Consider the following 15,197-nt stretch of genomic DNA (forward strand, 5'->3'; position numbering starts at 1 on the left):
TTCAACATTCAGTAGGTTTCAATGAGACCTACATATTCTTCTAAATTTCATTGTGTACAGGCCCAAAGCTGCCAAATGCTCCTCATATATTAACCCCTTCGTCTCCAGAATCATCCTTGTGAACCTCTTCTGGACTCCCATCAATGACAATACATTCTTTCTGCAATAAGGGGCCCAAAACTGTTAACAATACTCCAAGGGCGGCCTGGCTAGTGTCTTATAAAGCTGCAGTATGATCTCCTTGTTTTTATATTCTATTCCCCTTGAAATAAATATCAATATTGTATTTGCTTTCTTTACCACAGACTGAACCTGTAAATTAACCTTCTTAGAAGTCTTGCATGAGGATTCCTAAGTCCCTCTGCACCTCTGATGTTTCAATTTTCTTCCTATTTCAATAATAGTCTGCATTATTGTTCCTTTCACCAAAATGCATTATCATACATTTCCCAACACTGTATTCCATCTGCCACTTTTTTGTCCATTCTTCCAATTTCTCTAAGTCCTGCTGCAACCTGCTTAGGTAATTTCTCAGGTAAGGACATGTGTGGCACAGCTTTGTGGGCTGAAGGGCCTGTACTGTGCCGTAGGTTTTCTATGTTCCTATGTAACCACATTGCTTCTTCAGTACTATCTACCCCTCCGCCTATCTTTGTGTCATTCACAAACTTTGCCACAAAGCCATCAATTCCACTATCTAAATCATTGACAAACAATGTGAAAGTAGCAGTCCCAATACTGACCCCTGAGGAACACCACTAGTCACTGGCAGCCAACCAGAAAAGGCCCCTTTTATTCCCACTCACTATCTCCTGTCTGTTGGCCATTCCTCTATCCATGTCAGTACATTTCCTGTAACACCATAGGATTTTATCTTGTTAAGCAGCCTCATGTGAAGCACCTTATTCTAATGAGTTAAAAAGATATTCAGACCAGTTGGATTGAAGTTAAGGAATGACAAAATACAGTAATTCAGCTGTGGGGAGAGGAAGTTCAAGGCCAAACCAAAACTATTTTCACAAGAAGGAAAGTAAAGACTGTTATTCTTTGGACTACTAAGAGGCAAACATTAAAGTAAAGCACAAAAAAGAGGCTTGTGTTAAATGGCAGCTTTTAAACCAGTATTTTATTCTCATGTGCCAATAAATGCAACATCACCTCTGACTGTTGGGCTAAAGTGGAATTTTTGGCTCCTTTTTCTACATTCTCAAGTTTTCTTCCTTGAATTATTGATTCCTAAATCTGACAGGTGTGTTCTGTGCATAAGCAGTAAGTTGCAAACTTTACAAGTTTAAGTGAGACAAGGATACAATAATTTGTCCTCAAAAGAAGTTTAATAAATTTTTTCAGAGAACAATCTTAATAATTAATCAATGTACTCCATGCTGTACGCCTTTTGACTGCTATAATATTGCCCACTAAATACAATTTTCACCCATTTTTCTTGTTCTTGCTACTCCTCAAGGCTGAGGATATTTGATTTCAATTCCTACAGAAGGAAATGAACTCTGTGCTCTGATTCTTTCAGATATTGATTCAAAAGTCGTAAACCTTACGGTTAGATCCTGCTGTGGGAACTAAATTCAGTTCTGAGACTTATTCTTTAATAAATACTTAACCCCTTGAAGAATGTGCACTGTGTTACTGGCATTGTGTTAGAAATGAATGAATGCAACTACAGGTTTAGCACCCCTTGTCCAAAATTCCAAAATTCAACAACTTCGGAAATCCAAAACTTTTTGAGCACTAACATGACATCAAAAATGGAAAATTCCACAAGCCAAAGGATCCCAGGCGAAGCGCAGGTCCCTGCACACCACAGGCAGTCCCAAGAAGTGACCTCACATATGTAATGAACATAAATTAATGAGAAATAGAAAAACACTGCATAAAGCCAAAGATGAAGATCTCGAGATGTGTATTGAAAGAGTGGATTCATCAGAGTTGGAGTGAACGTATGCCACTTAAAGGTATGCTGATCACAAAACAAGCAAAGGTCTATCATGACAAACTGAAATTTGAAGGTTATTGTGAATATTCAGCAGGCTTGTTGCAGAAATTTAAGAAAAGACATGGCATCAATTTTTTAAAGAATTATAGTGATAAAACATCTATCTGCTGACCATGAAGCAGCAGAGAAATTCATTGATGAGTTTGTCAAGATTGTCACTGATGAAAATCTAACACACTGAAGGGCTGCATCAGTACATATGTGTGATGAACAAGTTTAAGACAAAAATTGCTTACCGGTAGCACATAAATTCAGAATCGGGAATGATGGTAATGGACAGCCAAAGTAGTGATAGCTATTAAAAATATTATATAAAACTACCTTCAGGTTGTACGTATAACTGCATATGTAATGTAAATGGATTTCGTGTTCAGACTTGGGTCCCATCCCTAAGGTACAGTATTTCATTATATTCCAAAATCTAAAATCTGAAATGATTCTGGTCCCTTGCATTTCAGATAAGGAGTGTTCGACCTGTACTTAGAAAAACTAGAGAAGCTTGGGTAGCATTGAGAGACTAAGAGAAGATGAATAAAATCATGATGTTTTTAATAGATTTAGTATGGAGAAGTTGTTTCCAGTGGCAGAAGAGAAAACAATTCTGAAGTACAGTACATTGGAAGTGTGGTCGGAAGAAACTTCTGTTCTGCAACTTTTAAATATTCTGTATAACGTTTGCTGAAAATGGGCTGCAAGCTGATTCCAAATAAAAATGGGTAAGGATTCCAGCTATGGTAAAAGATCGGGGGGAGGATTTGTAGCTCTTTCAGAGAGCTAGACCAGGCATGTGTTATCTATCCTCTGCCTGCTCTGAATAACCTGTGATGTTTTGATTGCATTTGCTGTTGACTGCACTTAAGGAATGCAAACATCCTTGAGCGTGCCTGTATGAATTTGTATTTACTTTCTACTGTTTATGACCTCAGGATGATCTGATGTAATTTATATCATGCTAATGCCTTGAGGTGTAACCTTGTTGTGCACAGGAAGAGCATTTTGAATACATTAAGGACACATGAAGAATAATTACTAGCTATTACATCCTACATTCTATTTTTAATAGTTAAGAAATATTTTGCATCCAACAGAAAAGGCATTTGGAATATTGGTTTATCATTGTATCTGAACTGTAACAGCTTCAACAGCGCAATACTGTCTTGGAACTCCATTGGCATGACAGCATAAATCACTGTCTGTTCTACACATACTCCCTCTCCTCCTCTGCTACTGAAAACTAATCTGCATCTCTCTCTTTCCCATTTCTGATGAAAGGTAGTTAACGCTGCCCGACTTGCTGCACTTCCCCAGCATTTTCTTTCTTTGTTTCATATTTCCAGCATGCACAGTTTTTTAAAATATTTTCTTGACACCCTAAATCTTGTGCTTAATTCTCTGTAGTGTGTATTCCTCCAAAACTATCTGACTCAGGGGAGAGAGGAGCTACTCACGTATGTTGATATTTCCACTAGACAAGCAGGTATTCCAACTGTATGTATGGAGTTTTGCTAATTATTTGAAGGAAATGGAAATACTAGTCGAAAAAAATTTAGGAGCTGCAAAAATTTATCTATTGGAGAAACTGGAGTTAAGTCTACAAGGTCCTTTCATTCCTTTTATTTCTGAGGTGAATTACACAAATTGATATTAGCATCTGGACACCATTTTTATAAAATTTCAGTCTACAATTTCATTAGAATTGTGAACCTATTTGTATTATATGCTTTAACACCTCCTAAAATTGGAGCACGATTTAATGAGAATGTGTTAAAAATGATCATTCCAGTGATTTCGCCTCATATGTTCTTGATGTTCACCGTCTGCGTACATCACATTCTGTACTATGGTGTGATGTGCGTGGAGGCTGTACATCAATAAAACCCTGCTTTTGAACAGATGGCATTCTGTATTCAAAACGTTCATCCTGTCATTCAAATGCTGAAATGCCATGGTGGGCTAGAGCTACAAGTTTAGAGAAAAGAGATACTCATTTTAGGTAACACTGGCAGATGAAAATGATCTTCAATCAGCTTGTTCATAAATTGTGGATTCTGGAAAAGCACAGGTTGTTTTAGCACAATATGCAGCACCTGCTGAGTGCCATATCTAAGGAGTTTGGTAAAAGCTGATTTCATTTAAAATATTTATTTGTTTAATTTTGGTTAACTGTTATATTTTCTTAACTTTGCAATTTTCATTTTGTCAGTCAGCAAATAATAAAGAAAAGGTACACGAGCTGCCTGCCAGTTTCCCAATTAATTAGGTTTCCAGCTGAAACTAGATGAATGAAGTCACTGTCAACTGGTTCAGAACTTCCAGAACCTGGATTATAAATCTCCATGTTCACAGTATGTTTTAGCACAGAGTGCAGAGGCCATTAAGTACAGGAGGTAGATTTTAGACCTCTTGGACATATCTGGGGAGAGTAGGACCTGCTTAGGTCAGAAGCCTGTACATCCACTGAACTGAGACCAACATCTTCAAGGCAGGTTTGCTAAATATTATTGGAGAGAGTTTGGACAAGCTGAAAAAACTGGTCAAAGATTTAGAAGGAGAATAAAGCAGAATGGAAAATGAACGATAGAGTCATTAAATGAGTGAAATTAAAGAGTGGAGAAAAGAGTGGATAGAAATGGGGGAAAGGAAGTTTGTCAGTGCTTAATGGTCTACAACTCAATGCAGCAAGCATGGTGAATAAGGCAGGTGGGTGGAGAGGATTGGTAATTATGTAGAAAGTACTATATGCCTTAAGAGGGCAGGACTGAAAATATTCCTCATTACAGAATTTTCAGATGAGATAAGGATGAGAAAGTTGGAGCTAGTTTGCATGTTGGTTAGAGAAACAATCAGAGCTGAGAAGGGAAAGCACATAAAATGATGCATTCATTTTGAACCAAAAAATGAAAAAAGAGAGACACTCATGCAGTTAGGATTGTGCTATGGATCTCCCGACATGCATGTTGACGTAAAAGGTACAGAACATACAAACTTGCAAACTACACAGCGTACTGCAAGTTCAATGAGAGTAAGATGAGGAAAGAGGAGTGAGGTGGCAATCCTCGATTTAGTTTTAACTATGACTGCGCAGAAAAACAGTGTGTCATCAGAACACTGAATTTTGATAGTGATCATAAAGAAAAAGGAGGGAGGACTTGCTAAATCTAGAATTCCTTGAATAACAAGAAACAAAGATGATATGATTGGATTGAAAAATGGAAGATTGTGTCAAACACCAAGAGAAGTCTAGAAGAGGATTAAAAGCGTCAGAGTAAAACTAAACGGGAAATTAGGAAAACAAAGAGAGCATATGAAAGGAATTGGTAAAGAAAACAAAAAAAGATTTACAAGTAGAATGGAGAAAGAAGATGGCTAAGAAAAGATTCGAGCACATTAGATACCAAAAATGTTAAGCCATGAACAGAGGCAGAGGACAAATATTCTACAAATATTCTATAGATTATCTTTATAGGAGTGGGGCTGATTACTATATAATAGTTAGAGCGAATAAATAAGAAGTACTGGATGGGATAAACTTGGCAAAAGGGAAAGATCTAAGGGATTCATCATCTTTGACATTGATGGATCAGTATGAAATATACACCAGACTGTTCAGAGCAGCAATGAGCATTATTTTCCAATCCTTCCTGGCTGTGGGAGGAAGTCATTTCAGAGCATTGGAGGACTGCAAGTGTTGTACCAATGTTTACCAAGGAAGGAAGAAAAGAAGTAAGAAGTAAACCAAAAAAAATGTTAGATAAACACACACAAAATGCTGAAGGAACTCAGTACATCACTCGGCATCTAAGGAAACAGTCAACATTTTGGGTCAAGACCCTTCATCAGGACTGAAAAGGAAGGAGGAAGATGCCAGAATGAAAGGGTGGGAGGAGGGGAAAGGGGACATGCTAAAAGGTGATAGCTGAAGCCAGCTGGGTGGGAAAGGTAAAGGGCTGGAGAAGAAGGAATCCGAGAGTGGACCATGGAGAAAGGGAAGGAGGAGGGGACCTGGCGGAGGTGATAGGCAGGTGAGGGTAAGAGGTAAGAGGCCAGAGTGAGGAATAGAAGAAAAGGGAAGGGGAGGAAAAAGAAAAGAATTACTGGAAGGAGGTATCAATGTTTATGCCATCAGGCTGGAGACAACCTAGTTGGAATACGAGATGTTGCTCCTCCATCCTGAGAGTGGTTTCATTGTGGCAGAAGAGGAGGCTATGAACGGACATATCCAAATGGGAACTTGGATAGGAATTAAAGTGGTAGGTCACTGGGAAATTCCACTTTTGATAGATGGAGCAGAGGTGCTCGACCCCTATTTACTTTGGGTTTCATCAATGCAGATGAGGCTCTGAATAGAGGTGAGGGAGGAGGTGAATGGGCAAGTGTAGCATTTTTGTCACTTGCAGGGATATGTGTTAGGAGGGAGATTAGTGGTGAGGGACGATTGGACAAGAGTCATGCTACTTTAACATTGGCAAACTATTGTAATCAATCCTAATTATCATTATACGCCTGCATTTAGAAAGATGCAGGTTATTCATGACAGTCAACTTGGACTGGTTAAGGAGTCCACGTTTTGAGGTGGTAACAAGGATAAACTGCAAGTAATTTGCTTGATGTTGTCAGTGGTGATTGAGCAATTATTTTGACAATGTATCTCAAGGCAGGCTAGTCAAACAATTTAAAGTCCTAGTGATACAAGGGACAGAGGTAACCAGATCCAAAATTTACTCAGCTACAGGAACCAAAAGTAATAATGGACAGACTTTTTTTTGTGTGTGTGATTGGAGGCTGTTACCATGAGGTTCCACAGAAGTTCAGGTTTTGGTCTCTTACTTTCTATAACATATATTAATGATGTTAAACCTAAATGTAAGAGGCATGATAAAGAAATTTACAGATAAAACACAAACCATCAGTATGGTTGAGACTGAGGAGGAATGCTTTAGAATGCAGGAAGATATAGATGGCCTGGTCAGTCGGGCAGAACAATGACAAATAGAATTGAATCTAGAGAAGCATGACACATCCAATCATACACATGTATACAGGTAAACAAGACATCATTCCCTTAGAGCCAAGGTGCAAAACACAACATATAAAGTTATGATCCAGCATGTACAGTCACAAAACAAACAAGGCCTGGCCTGAAGATTGATGGGTTGGCATAAAGTCTGAGGTGAATGTTTATGTGAGACTGTATACTGTTACCGGCACTATTATAATATAACACAGTCATATAAATGTGTAAAAGTGAAACAACAGAAGACGACAAGTGGGCAGTGCAGGATGAGAGTGTGCCTATGAGTAGTGAGAGAGGTGACAGCAGTGCATTCAGACAGGCTGCACAAGTGTGCTGGGTGGCAGCAAGGTGTTAAGAACTCAAAACACAAGAGATTCTGCAGATGCTGGAAATCCTGAGTGACACATAAAAAGTGCTGGAGGGACTCAGCAAGTCAAGCAGCAAAGAAAGGAATAAACCATTGATGTTTCGGGACAAGACCCCTCATCATAGTTAAGAAGTCTAGCAGTCTGGGGAAAGAAGCTGTTACCAAGGCTGGCAGTTCTGGTTCTTATGCTGTGGTACCTTCTGCCTAATGGCAAAAGTTCAGAAGTTCAAAGTAAGTTCTATTATCAGAATACGTATATGTCACCACGTACAACCCTGAGATTCATTTTCCTGCAGCCATACTCAGCAAATCTGTAGAATAGTAATTATAACTGGATCAATGAAAGATCAAGTAGAGCGCAGAAGACTACAAACTGTGCAAATGCAAATATAAATAAATAGCAATAAACTCGAACATGAAATAACAAGATAAAGAGTCCTTAAAGTGAGATTGATTGTAGGAACATCACAATGGATGGGCGAGTGAGTGTAGTTATCCCCTTGCATTCAAGAGCCTTGTGGTTGAGGGGTATTAACTGTTCTTGCAACTGGTGGTGTGAGTCCTGAGGCTCTTCTACCTTCTACCTGATGGCAGCAGTGAGAAAAGAGCATGTCCTGGGTGGTGGGGATCTCTAATGATGGATGCTGCTTTCCTATGACAGCATTTCATGCAGATGTTCTCAGTGATTGGGAGGGCTTTGCTTGTGATGTATTGAGGCGAATCCACTACCTTTTGTAGAATTCTCTGTCAAAGGCAGAGGTGTTTCCATACCAGGCCTTGATGCAGCCAGTTAATACACTCTCCACTACACATCTATAGAAGTTTGTCAAAGTTTCCACTCCACTCCACTCCACTGCACACCTACAGAAGTCTGGCAGGAGGTCAGACAGATGGTGGGAAGGATGGGAGAAATCTTCGACAATGCTGGATGCACTGCATGTGGAGACTTCTGATATATGTCCTGAATGGGGCGGGGAGAGACCCCGATGATGTTTTCAGCAGACCTCACTATCTGTTGCAGAGTCTTGCAATCTGATACATTGCAGTTCCCGTACCAGATGGTGATGCAGCTGGTCAGGATACTCTCAAGGGTGCTCCAGTAGAGTATGGTGAGAATGGAGGGGTGAGGGAACCTTGCTTGCCTCAGTGGAGGTACTGCTGTGCTGTCTTTGCTCAAGTTATTGCTAAGACAGGAGAATTACAGCTATGAGTAAAGATTGGATTAAATTGTGTTTTTTTTAAACACAGGAGGCTGCAAGAAGTCCTCATTTAGGCATATAAGATTAAAGAGAGGTCTGGGTAGAATAAGTAGCAAGGCCCATTTCCCTTAAATGAGGGGTCAAAGAAGCAGGATATAGGTTGTTAGTAGAATGACTAGAGTAGAAATGGGCCATTTTTTTAAAATCCGGAGGGTGGCAAGTTCTACCTGAAATATTCAGTGAATTTTAGAAGTACCTGGGTGTCCATTTGAAGAACTTTGACCTGCAAAGTTACGGATCTATGCAGAAGGTGGGGATAGGTTAGATAAATGCATGGATATTATGAGACAAATGGTTTTTCTCTCTGTTATAAATTTCCTATGATTTTACTGCTAATCAGCAAACAATACCAAGCATTCAAATATTGAATGATTTGGGGATTTTTTCACTTCATTTTGTTCAAAGGATTCAATAAGCTTCAAAGCATCTCTTGCTGCACCATTGCCAAAGCTTATGTAAGATGATTTTCTAGCACACATTCCTTCTGTGTAGCAAAAACAAAACCTTTATGACAATTCTTGATAGATAGTTGTGCATAAGCCAATATTCATCAGTCATCAAATTTGAGGTCAAATATTCTGTCTCACATTGGAGACCTTAATTATTTCACATGCCTCAGTCCTAGATTGTGCGGAAATGAAAGTATCTTACCAGATCTGTTGGGACACACTTCTGGAGGCAATAGTCTTGCTGTGCATTGGCAAGGAAATGGACTTCACACAATTGCTTTCTTATATTATTCAATGATGTGTTATTGTTCTCAGAGTGGGGAGACAAGATTGAAGGCAGTTTTCCATGTTGGCACAAAGCTTAAGTCTCCTAAAGATCAAAATACGGCAATTATAAACCCGCAGAGCTTTGTTATCTCCGTGAAATTGTCAAATATTTTAATGAGTGTTGGCACTCACTGTGGTATGTGGACATTTTCATACCTTGAGTCAAATAGATAACAGCCCAATGCAAATGAGGAACGTATTATGGAAAACAGCTTTTGGACCAATTCATAATTAAAGCCAATTTTTGTTTGCTGCTAAAGATGATAATTTAAGAAAACACAGACAGAATAGGGTTTAAGAGTTATTTGTAATTTAAGGTTAGTATTCCTGCAGAAAATAAATAGACTCAATAGACTCAACAGGGGCTCAAACCAATAAAGGTTATCTGGCAGAATTGGGCAGTTCCTTTTAAAATCAGCCTTTTAACAAATCTTCTCTTTGTTATCACCATTTCTCTGACTGAAACTCCTTAAGAGTATTAGTAACCAGCAAAGAGATATTAACAATGAGATGTGGAATACAAGAATATAATCCATGGACAGGTGTCACCTGGGATTGGAGCTTGAAATACAAAAGAAAAGAGCTGCATGGTGAGGAATTTTGCACAATATATCATTGCTATAGTAATATTACTGACTAAACATCCCCAACAAAAAACAAACACAGGGTGCAGAAAACCCGTAGGTGAAATGCAGAACTCAAGGGGTTGCAATTTGCTGGTAAACATCAGCAGCGTCCTGACTGCTGGCAAGTTTGGGTCTCCTGAGTGAATGCTAAAGCCCCAGTCATGCCAGCTGAGTTTAGCCAGTGAAGGCTTGGCTATATTCTGCTGCTGTTTTCCACAAGTCCAACAGCACAACAGCAGCTTGCTGACTTCCCCATGTGTTAATGCTGGGAACAAAGTGTTTTTTAAATTAATTGTGATGGCTTTCAATATTTTAATTATTTATGGTATTCTGAATGTTATTTTTTTTAATGTAGTTTTAAAAATCTTTCCAAATTTACCCTGAGAATGCACGAGAATTGGTATCCAAGCAGTCATCTAGTTAGATCACATGTACCTAGATTGCTAGTACTGAATCCCTATGAAAATTTCAGAGATCATTCAGGGATAATCAATAGCTATAAAATATATCAAAAGCTTAAAAATTACTAAAAAAAACCTCTCCATTTACCTAATGTAAATAAGCAAATTAACTCATTTAAATAAATGTGAACTTTCTTCTTGCACCTCTTCTTATCTGGGTAAGTACCCCACTGAAAGCTGTCATTGCCTTTGAATTCATTGCCATGAAGCAGACCCATACCTAGTAGGACACAGCTAACTGCAACTTCAGGATTTCCATATTCATGTGAACATGCATCCGCAGTTGCTGGCAGTCACGCAAGGTAATATTGGCCAACACTGATGTTTGTACTGTCATTGTCCCACAAAGTCTAGTTCAATAAAATTTATGCAGGATATATGGCTGTTCCCTTGGTTTCCTGAACTCTATGAGCCTGACAACAAAAAGCATGGCATTGTGGACCATCTATGACAATTCCATTCTCCTGTTCAGTGAGTCATGTTAAGGCCTCAAGTAAGCAAATGTGGCAAATAATCCATACCATGCGCAGAGCAGGAAAGCTAAACATCCAGCTGAGAAAATCTATGAAAATACAGAAAAAGCCCTGTGTTTTATTCCACACAGTTTGACTTCGATAATTTCAAATTGGTGCTCACCCCTCTACTCAAAATACATAGAAGAACCTTGTAAATGTTTCAAGCAATATGAATTTAATATAAAAAATATGACTGCTGCTATAGTGGTCCTCTTTGTTTCAGAGGTCTGTTAGTGACCCTTTAAAGTTAGTGTTGGCACAATTTAAATGTACAGATAAGAAGTTTCTACCAAGCACAACCTGTTCAGACTGTTTTTCTTATTTTTTGCAGCTGTAGCCTATGTTGATTATTCCTTCTTTCCCCTCTTTGTGAAGTTAATAGTTTTGGCTCCATTCCTCCTCTGTTCTCTCAGCCTCTAAACTATTCAGGCTGTCTATTGTCCACCACAGATACTATTCAATCCTTGACATTAGTCCAGTTACCATCATGGGTTCCAAGCAATTCATCAGACACAGCTTATCTTCATTATTACCACCAGTCTCAATTTCAGGAGGTTGTCAGGTGTTTGGCTCCCAATGAGTTCTTGCAACTCTTTACATCTTTATGACCCTATGTTTGGGTGAGCAATGTCAAACATAGCACCACATAGAAGGACTATATTGATCTCAGGGGGCTCTGATTTCTGTGGGTTCCTGCATGTTTGTGATAGGATCCATTATTAAAGGGGCAGAATCAACAATATATCCCACCTACTATTTCCCTGGGGTGCCCTTGTTTAAAGCTCCAGTAGCATATAATGCTAGATTGTATTTCATAAATATCGATATCAATTCAGATGTTATCATTACAGTATCTAAAATACATTGTTAACATATCGATATATCTTAGATTCTAAATAACTTGACATAGTTTCAATAACTTACTTTTCAAAAAAAATCAACTAATCAGACTAGGATAGCCTCCCAATTCATGGACTTTCATTAACAATTAGTTCACTGTCTGAAACTTGCGAAACTGATTTCATATGTCTATTTGAATGATGCCTGAAGTAAATCTGAAATAGTAATGTCATTTCACAAGGTCCAGTCTTCCAGAAAAAGACCATTTTTCACACCAGTCCATGAGATTTTTTTTACCATATAAGCCAGCTGATCCAATTCTACTTACACGTAGAGGTTCCATTTAAAATGTGACTAGTCTCCTAAAGAGCTATAGACTGTCTTACAGATCTAACTTGTAGTAAAAAAAAATCCATACTCTAAGCCTTCCATAGAAAGAATAGTTTGTAGTCTTTTGCTAATTATATGATCATGTAATTATAACAAATACATTGTCATTCTGTTGAGCAATGAAGGAAAATTATCCCAAATATTCACCTAACATACTCTTGAAGATCCTGGTTAGATTATCTTTTCGATCTTTCCACCTCTGGCAAATAAAGTTACATTGCTTCTCCAATTCCTCTTCATTATTGTAATTTATTATCCTTACACAGTATATATTTCATTGATTTGATATCTTTTTGTGATGCCATGCAGAAAATAGAATATAGGACTTGCTGTTCAATGTGCACTTTGCATTTTCAATTAAAGCCATCATAAGTCTTACAAATACCCTGTTGCAGCATTTCAATTCTGCCATCAATAAAGAAAAGCTGTGCCTGTGCAAATAACCAGCTTACCCAGAACATTTACACCAGTAACAACTATCAACATATTTCCATTATAAGACCATAATACCATAAGATATAGGAGAAGAATTGGGCCATTGGCCAGTCAAGTCTGCTGTGCTATTTCATCAAGTCTGATCCATTTTTTCTCTCAGCCCCAATCTCCTGCCTTCCCCCCATACCCCTTCGTGGCCTGACAAATCAAGAATATTTCAACTTCTGCTTAGTTATACATAAAGACGGTCTCCACAGCTGCCTGTGGCAATGAATTCCACTGATTCACCACTCTCTGGCTAAAGAAATTCCTCATCATCTCTGTTCCAAAAGGACGCCGTTAGGAAAAGGGGAGGTGCAACGAGACCTGGGTGTCATTATACACCAGTCATTGAAAGTGGGCATGCAGGTACAGCAGGCGGTGAAAAAGGCGAATGGTATGCTGGCATTTATAGCGAGAGGATTTGAGTACAGGAGCAGGGAGGTACTACTGCAGTTGTACAAGGCCTTGGTGAGACCACATCTGGAGTATTGTGTGCAGTTTTGGTCCCCTAATCTGAGGAAAGACATCCTTGCCATAGAGGGAGTACAAAGAAGGTTCACCAGATTGATTCCTGGGATGGTAGGACTTTCATATGAAGAAAGACTGGATGAACTGGGCTTGTACTTGTTGGAATTTAGAAGATTGAGGGGGGATCTTATTGAAACGTATAAAATCCTAAAGGGATTGGACAGGCTAGATGCAGGAAGATTGTTCCCGATGTTGGGGAAGTCCAGAACGAGGGGTCACAGTTTGAGGATAGATGGGAAGCCTTTTAGGACCGAGATTAGGAAAAACTTCTTCACGCAGAGAGTGGTGAATCTGTGGAATTCTCTGCCACAGGAAACAGTTGAGGCCAGTTCATTGGCTATATTTAAGAGGGAGTTAGATATGGCCCTTGTGGCTACGGGGATCAGGGGGTATGGAGGGAAGGCTGGGGCGGGGTTCTGAGTTGGATGATCAGCCATGATCATAATAAATGGCGGTGCAGGCTCGAAGGGCCGAATGGCCTACTCCTGCACTTATTTTCTATGTTTCTATGTTTCTATTCTGAGGCTGTCCCACCAAAGGAAACATCTTCTCCACATCCACTCTATCAAGGTTTTTCACCATTCGATAGGTTTCAATGAGATCACCCCTCACTCTTCTGAATTCTAGTGAATACAGGCCCAAAGCCATCAAATGCTCTTCATATGACAAACTATTCAATCCTGGAATCATTTTCATGTCCATCCTTTGAACCATCTCCAGCTTCAGAATGTACTTTCTAAGATAAGGATCCCAAAACTGCTCACAATTCTCCAAGTGAGGCCTCACTATTGCTTTATAAAGTCTCAACATTACATCCTTGCTTTTATATTCTAGTCCTCTTGAAATAAATGCGAACATCGTATTTGGTTTCCTCACCACAGACTCAACCTTCAAATTAACCTTTAGGGAATCCTGTGCAAGGACTCCTAAGTCCCTTTGCATCTCAGTTTTTTTTTGTATTTTCTCTCCAATTGGAAAGTAGTCAACACTTTTATTTTCTTCTACCAAAGTGTATGACCATACACTTCCAACACTGTACTCTATCTGCCATTCCTTTACCTATTCTAATCTGCCTTAATCCTTCTCTAGCTTCTCTACTTCCTCAAAGCTACCTGTCCCCCCCGCCCCCCAAAATCATATCATCTGCAAACTTTGCGTCAAGGCCATTAATTCCATCATCCAAGTCACTGATATTTTACATGAAAAGAGTTGGTCCCAAAACAGACTGCTGTGGAACACCACTAGTCGCAGACCGCCAATCAGAAAAGGCTCCCTTTATTTCCACTCTTTACCTCCTGCCAATCAGCCACTGCTTTATCCATGCTGGGATCTTTCCTGTAATACTATAGGCTTATAACTTGTTAGGCAGCCTCATGTATGGCAACTTGTCAAAGGCCTTCCGAAAATCCAAGTACACAACATAAACCAATTCTCCTGTGTCTATCCTGCTTGTTATGTCTTCAAAGAATTCCAACAGATTTTTCAGACAAGATTTTCCCTTGAGGAAACCATGTTGACTATGGCCTATTTTATCATGTGCCTCTAAATACTCTGAAACCACATCCTTAACAATTGACTCCAACATCTTCCCAACCACTGAGGTCAGACTAACTAACCTATAATTTCCTTTCTTCTGCTGTGCTCCCTTCTTGAAGAGTGGAGTGACATTTACTATTCTCCAATCTTCCTGAACCATTCTAGAATCTAGTGACTCTTGAAAGATCATTACTAATGCCTCCACAATCCCTTCAGCCACCTCTTTCAGAACTCTGGGGTGTACATCATCTGGTCCAGGTGATTTATCTACTTTCAGACCTTTTAGTTTCCCAAGAACATTCTCTCTTGTAATGGTAACTTCACACACTTCATGCCCCCTCATACCTGGAACTTCCACCATACTGCTAGAGTCTTCCATAGTGAAGACTGAGGCAAA

This window comes from Mobula birostris, chromosome 2 (assembly GCF_030028105.1).
Source record: "Mobula birostris isolate sMobBir1 chromosome 2, sMobBir1.hap1, whole genome shotgun sequence".
NCBI lineage: Eukaryota > Metazoa > Chordata > Chondrichthyes > Myliobatiformes > Myliobatidae > Mobula > Mobula birostris.